Raw genomic sequence first — 6,000 nt, 5'->3', positions numbered from 1 at the left:
CGAGGGGAGCCGGGGGGCAGCGCTGCCGCCGGCCCCGCCGCCCCAGCAGAAACGGCCCCTGCGATTTTCAGGGACTTGTTGGCAACTCAGCGAGGGTTGCCATAGCTTTTTATGTAGGGTGACCAGAACCGGCTGGAACTGGTTTGAGGCAGATCAGCTCCTGAACACAATGCAGTCACTGAGCTACTACAGTGGGATAGCTTCCTCCCTTCATGGCAGCCAAAAGCAGAGGAGCTTGCAGAAAGATACCATCCCAAAACAGTATGTGAATGCACACTTTAGACACACAGCACTGGTATGTGGCTAATATAGTCATAAAGGATTCTGTATGTAAATGTACATATTTGCAGTAACTGAGATTACTTTGGCTTTTCGTGCCTTTTTATGCTTAAGGAATGGGCAAGAGCTGAGATTTATGACCCTTATTAAAATATTTTTGCTTTGCAAGGGTGGGACACTGGTTATGCAGTCTATTTTAAAACTAAACTAAATAAAATTGATTGAATGATTTGTAATTGTAGTTATGCTTGCGACTGAAGAATGCTGCTTTGCATGCTGTTTTATTTACAGGGTGCTGTCTTGTGGTTTTCTTCTTTAGGAGATGTTGGGGGGGGGGCTGTGCCTTTCTGTAAGGCCAAAAGAAAACAATGTTGTTGTAGAATTGTGCATAAAAGCATTGCAAAGATGCTGTAAGGCATACTCGTTTTCCTTTTTTTTTTTTTTTCTTCTCCTTGTAGGCCTATTGATTGGGGCTGCCTTTAACCCTTTCATATTTGCAGAGGTAATGCATCTGTGGCAGTAACTGAGCATTGGCTAAAAAAATCTTTCAAAGGTCAAGGTTCACAAGGTGAGATGTGGTGTTTGGGGTATGAATATAACAATAGCATGAAGGTACGTGTATGTGAAAAGTAAATCTGGCTCCTGACTGCACACTTGGCACATTAGTAAGGAGGCAATTGTTTAAGTGTTACTGAAGAAATGCTATTAACGTCCTCCAGTTTTAATAGGATTAAAGCTATTACTTGCAAAGACTTACTGATACCTTGGCTAAATACAGTATTTTCATTAAAATATCTTATATCCAGATATACATTTTTTCACAATGTAGTGATACAGAATAGGCCTCTGAGTGACAATCGTAAATTGTGGACCACATGGCAGTGAACTGTTCTGTGTTGTATTACAGCATTACACATTCAGAATTTGCTGCCTAATTATTTAAAGGTTGCTTGTTTGGCCATATCCGAGTAACCGGATACTTGCTTCTGAATTAAGGTCTTCAGTGTTAACATGTACTTAATGTAGCCTACACAGAAAAAAAAAAACCCACATAGAATAAAGAGTATGGCTGGTGTTTCTTAAACTGTTGTAACCCAGGGAGGATTTTGCAGCAGCCAAGTGGAAAGATGTATTTTAGAGGTTTGATGGAGCTCCAGTGGGTTATTAGTGGCATGAATTATAATATTGTGCAGTAATGAAATAAGAATAGGAAACAGGATGGGCAGTGCATCAGCTCCTGAGGGATGACTACTTTTAACTCAAAGCAAGAGATAATGGATAGGTTGGTGTTTGTTTTTTTTTTCCCCCTCTCATCTAAAAAATAAATGTGTACTTAGATTTGAGCTGGCATTTGGTTCTTACAGTGGAAGCCGAAGGATTCAGAGAGCGGGAGAGGGGGAGATATAAGAAAGCAGTAATGAATATAGCAAAGGGAAGAACAAAGGCTCTTAGAGCTTTCACGTTGGAACACTAAACATTTTGCCTTGGGGATTCTTTTGCTAGAACTGTTACTTCCTATAACAGGAAATCAGCAACTTCAGCATCTTAACCAGTATGATTTTTTAAAAAAATCTGGCCAGTCCTGGCTGCGTTACCTGGTTTGGTAGTCTACAATCAAGAAAAATATGGAGGCAAAACATTGAAAATATTCTGTTCTGGTGTGAAATTAGGGTCTTTTCCTCTGTTCTCAGCAGAATAGACAATCTTAAAAACCTTGAGAGGTTGTGGATATTGGGTAAGTTGTATGGTGGCTGATGATAGGCAGGGTGCCTGCATCAGAGAGTGACAATACAAGGGAACCTCTGTTTCTGACTGCAGTAGATTACGTAAGGTATTTAGATATTAATTGTAGAAAAGTGAAAATACCATGCTAATGTTTAGCCTGAAATGACGGGTCTGTGGGTTTTAATGCAGCTACAATGTGTGGTTTCTCAGATTTGATAGGGCGGTAAATAGCTTGTTTGGTGGAGCAAAATGCCTGACGGATCACTGTGCTGATTTCTGTTCCTGTTTTTCATAAGTTGGATGCAGAGGTTCTATATTTGACTATAGACATCTGTAGCAAAATTATGCTTGCAAACATGAATTCTTGTTGCATGATAGGAATAGGAGCTATTGCTGATGCTGATGCATGTGCTTTTCCAAGCATCAGCTAAAATTCATGTTAAAAGAGAGCACCTTTTAGATTTTTCTTTCAATCAGAATAGTAAGCAGTTTTAAAATTGTAAGTTCTTGAATTGTCACAAAATCTGATATATCTGTTTTGTTTGGATTTTTGAACACGATCTGTACTATGAATTTTTATTTTTAGCAAAGGAGGTTTTGAATTTGCAGGAATTTTTGTAGGCTGTAAGATGAGAGACCTGGATAGATGCTGGAGTCTGCAGTGTTCTTGGTGAGTTTTATTTCTGTTAGTCTCATAATATCTGTAAATGCTCTTCACCAGGAGATTCTGATTTTGCATGTAGGCCGGCTTTCCAGCAGAAAACGCTTCTTAGTGCTGGAGGGCTGGTCCTCTGTATCAGCAGTCGTGATCTCATTTGGCACTGAGGCTTGTCTCAGGTATTTGATCTTGAGAATAGGGGTAACGATTTATCAAGTTCCAAGCCTCTTTTGAATGAATTAAATAACTTTTGGTTTTCTTAGAGGTGTCAGTGTGTGTTAAAATATAAATATGCATACAGATCGCTGGGAATGTATGTTTTAAAAAACCCCAAGCTTGACCCTGATGTTTTAGGGCCTGTTTGTTGCTGGTGTTGCGCAGGCGGGCCCTGCCCAACTTGGAGTGCTCTCACCGAGACTGGCAGCAGCTGCTTCATGCCGTTTCTGAGCAAGAATTGCTATCCACTTTAAAAAAAGCACATTAAATGACATAGGCAGAAAGCGAGTGTCATTTAGAATGTGATTCAAATTAACATTAAACTGGGAAGCTCAGAATTTTATTTGTGATTGTTGTACTTCAGAATTAAGCACGTTACTGTCCCAGCCCATTTGACATGTAGAAGTACAAAATTAGGCCATTTTTGTAATTCATTTTTAAGGAGAGTGCAAAAAAGAATGGTATGGAGGTTTACCTGCTTTTCGTGAATTCGTCTCCGGTTTAGGAAGAATTTGGGAAGTTGCTAGGCCCAAAACCTGAACCAAATCTCTTGATGAATAAGGTAGTTTTCATTTGGCCAGCTGTAGCTAGAGATGGCCCATTCAGCTCCATATGGTGTGGGAGAGGAGATACCTTGCTCGTGTGCTGAAATACCCCTCTTTTTTTTGCCAGCCAAAGAAAGGGTGATAGCGGTGAGCTTTGAGGTAGTTCAGTGGTAGTGTGAGATGAGGAAGTGGGCAGACTTCAGAAGATAACCCCTCCCTTCCCAGAGAACCTGAGGTACCCTTTTTGCAAAAAAATAAGAAAGTTCAAAAACGGAGGAGTCAGATACAAGATGAAGCTTTTGAGGAGTCGTGAACTACAAGGAAGTCTATCTTGGCTGTTAAAAAACGCCTGTGGAAATCTGCTAGAGAGGACAAGCAGAACTGTTTTTACTTAATTATACCTATTGCAGGGGAAAAGGGCTCATCTTTTAACAGGTCAGATGAGAAGGACCCACCAATAATCAGATGCAGGATATAGTAGGAAAGAGGGCAAAGGCAATTGCCTGCTCTTTTACAATCAGCTGCAGGGTTGGATATGTTTTGAAAACAACAGTAACATGCTTACAGTTGTAAACCAACTCGGGCTCCTTTTGGGGCTATCTTGTGGGTTTGAGGTGGATTGGTAATCCGTAATTGCAAAACTCAGCTGAGCTGTGAGCACAGATAGCATTTTGTCATGCCTTTGCATTAAAGACTGAGTAAGAGACTCATCTTCTGGGATCTTGCATTCCTAAGGCTCTAAACCTGGATCCATTGGAAAAAATTGTGCCTGTATGAATTAGCAGCAAACAAGGCAACAAAAGTTCTTAAGCTTTAGTCTGGCTGCAACTGCATCTGCCTTCTGTGCGTGGATTTAAGGATCATCCTCGTGGCCTCTGGGACCCCCAGATGATTTTGTTTACCAGGAGACAGTGTGTGTGCACACAGAGTAGGTCTGTACCTGTTCCAGGTTATGGCCGCGCCTCACCAGCATGGTCCAAGTGCCGTTCGGTATCCCTGTGATCTCTTCCATGACTTCCATCATCTGCCGTCCTAAATGCGATTTGCTACAATTGCTCTCATTCCTGGTGGATGTGATTTTGGATCTCCAACATTGATGAGGAAGACACTCCTGAGTTGAAAAATTAAAACATTGTAAACAATTACAAACAAACTGCACTTTTATTCAAATCAACATAATACACTTGGTAATTCATTGACTTTGGTAGTGTTATTGCTTGTTTGTTTTCAGCATTTGCTAGTTGAAAACAACGCCTGCAGCCAGTGTGTGGATTAACAGGCTTCTGTGGTATTCTAGAACTAGATGAATGTAAGACTGAGTGGAGGAATGGGTCTGTTAAATAATTTTTTTACTGTTTGGTAAATAGCAATTCCTCTGAAATAATACTGTTTTTTTGTGTATGATACTGAACAATTAATAGTTTAGAAAGGTTGGCATTCAAGTTTTTTTCCCCCCCTTACAGCATCCAGGTTTGTTCATAGCATCTTAACTGTACAGCTCATGTGAAAGTAGATCCAAGTCAGATGTCAGGCAGTATTGTCCACCGTGGAAGGAGGCCACAGGCACAGCCTTAGAAATCACAGCCCCTAGCAGAGCTTTGTGTAGCTTCAGTCCCTGCCCCGATCCCGGAGTGCTCCACCCGGCCACGGCGTGAGCGGGGCTGGTGCTCAGGATCAGCAGCCTGTGGGCAGGGATCTGTCTGATGATGCTCTCTAGCTGCCCTCTGGTTGGTGGTGTGCTCTGAAAATGCATTTAGATACTGTCCTAAGTGGGTGGCAAGGCAAGTGAGTGGGATGCTGGTTAGTGATTTAAATCTTTTTTACTGTGAGGGTGGTGAAATGCTGGAACCTGCTGCCTTGAGGGGTTTTGGGATCTCCATCTCTGGAAGTACTCAAAGCCTGGCTGGACGGGGTCCTGAGGGTCCTGCTGTAGCAGACCTTGCTTTGGGCAGAGGAGTTGGAGTTCCCGAGGTCCCTTTCAGCCTCGCCTATTCTGAGATTCTGTGAAATGCCTATTGAAAACTTTTTTTGGCTAGTAAAGAATAAATCTTGGAATTTTTCTGAAACTGTCAACAGCAAGGTTACTGCATTGAGTAAAAAAAAAAAAATAAAAAATTAATACTTGAAACACTGGGCTAATACTTAACCTCCAAAGCTTTTTTGAGGGGTAGGAGGGAGGAGGAAAATTGGTAGAATATGCTCTTAGAAAACCAGAAGTGCAAATTCAGATTTCTCTTACTCTTTGAGGCTCATGCATGGAGACAAATCAGATTTTCCTTTTTTTTTTTAAATAGATATATACAGTGTATAATGTTGAAATACCAGATTGCTTGGTAACTTTAACTGTAAAACACCCCATACTTCACAAAGATGTTCACATAAGGACTGGCCTGACCCTATGGAGAGTATGGATGATAAATGAGACCATTATTCTAAGAAATCAAAATGGTGCCTAATATGAAAGTTGTATTTCTGGAAGCAGGAATCTGTGAGTTTTGTAACAGTAACAAGCCATGGGACCTTGATAAGGAAAAAGGAACCTGTATTTTATGTGAATGTGATAGACATTGCTGGTTG

At 41.0% G+C, this 6,000-nt stretch overlaps 1 protein-coding gene across 4 annotated transcripts in view; it reads left to right on the top strand.

The window, feature by feature from the left end:
* Positions 1-6: 6 nt before the first annotated feature.
* The window catches only part of ZNF532 (zinc finger protein 532), a 46,048-nt gene continuing 40,054 nt past the window's right edge, over positions 7-6,000 (top strand). Inside the window, exons 1-2 of one of the 4 annotated variants that reach the window (XM_026865312.1) lie at positions 7-295; positions 738-781. The gene's annotated coding sequence lies outside the window, so the exon portion shown is untranslated. Of the gene's footprint in view, positions 296-737; positions 848-2,651; positions 2,675-6,000 lie in introns of those variants that run through there. The other 3 variants (XM_026865310.1, XM_026865311.1, XM_026865313.1) reach the window with 3 other exon arrangements.

The sequence above is a fragment of the Athene cunicularia genome, assembly GCF_003259725.1.
Source record: "Athene cunicularia isolate RWA chromosome Z unlocalized genomic scaffold, athCun1 chrZ_part1, whole genome shotgun sequence".
Lineage (NCBI taxonomy): Eukaryota > Metazoa > Chordata > Aves > Strigiformes > Strigidae > Athene > Athene cunicularia.
This window is presented reverse-complemented; position numbering and strand designations above follow the sequence as displayed.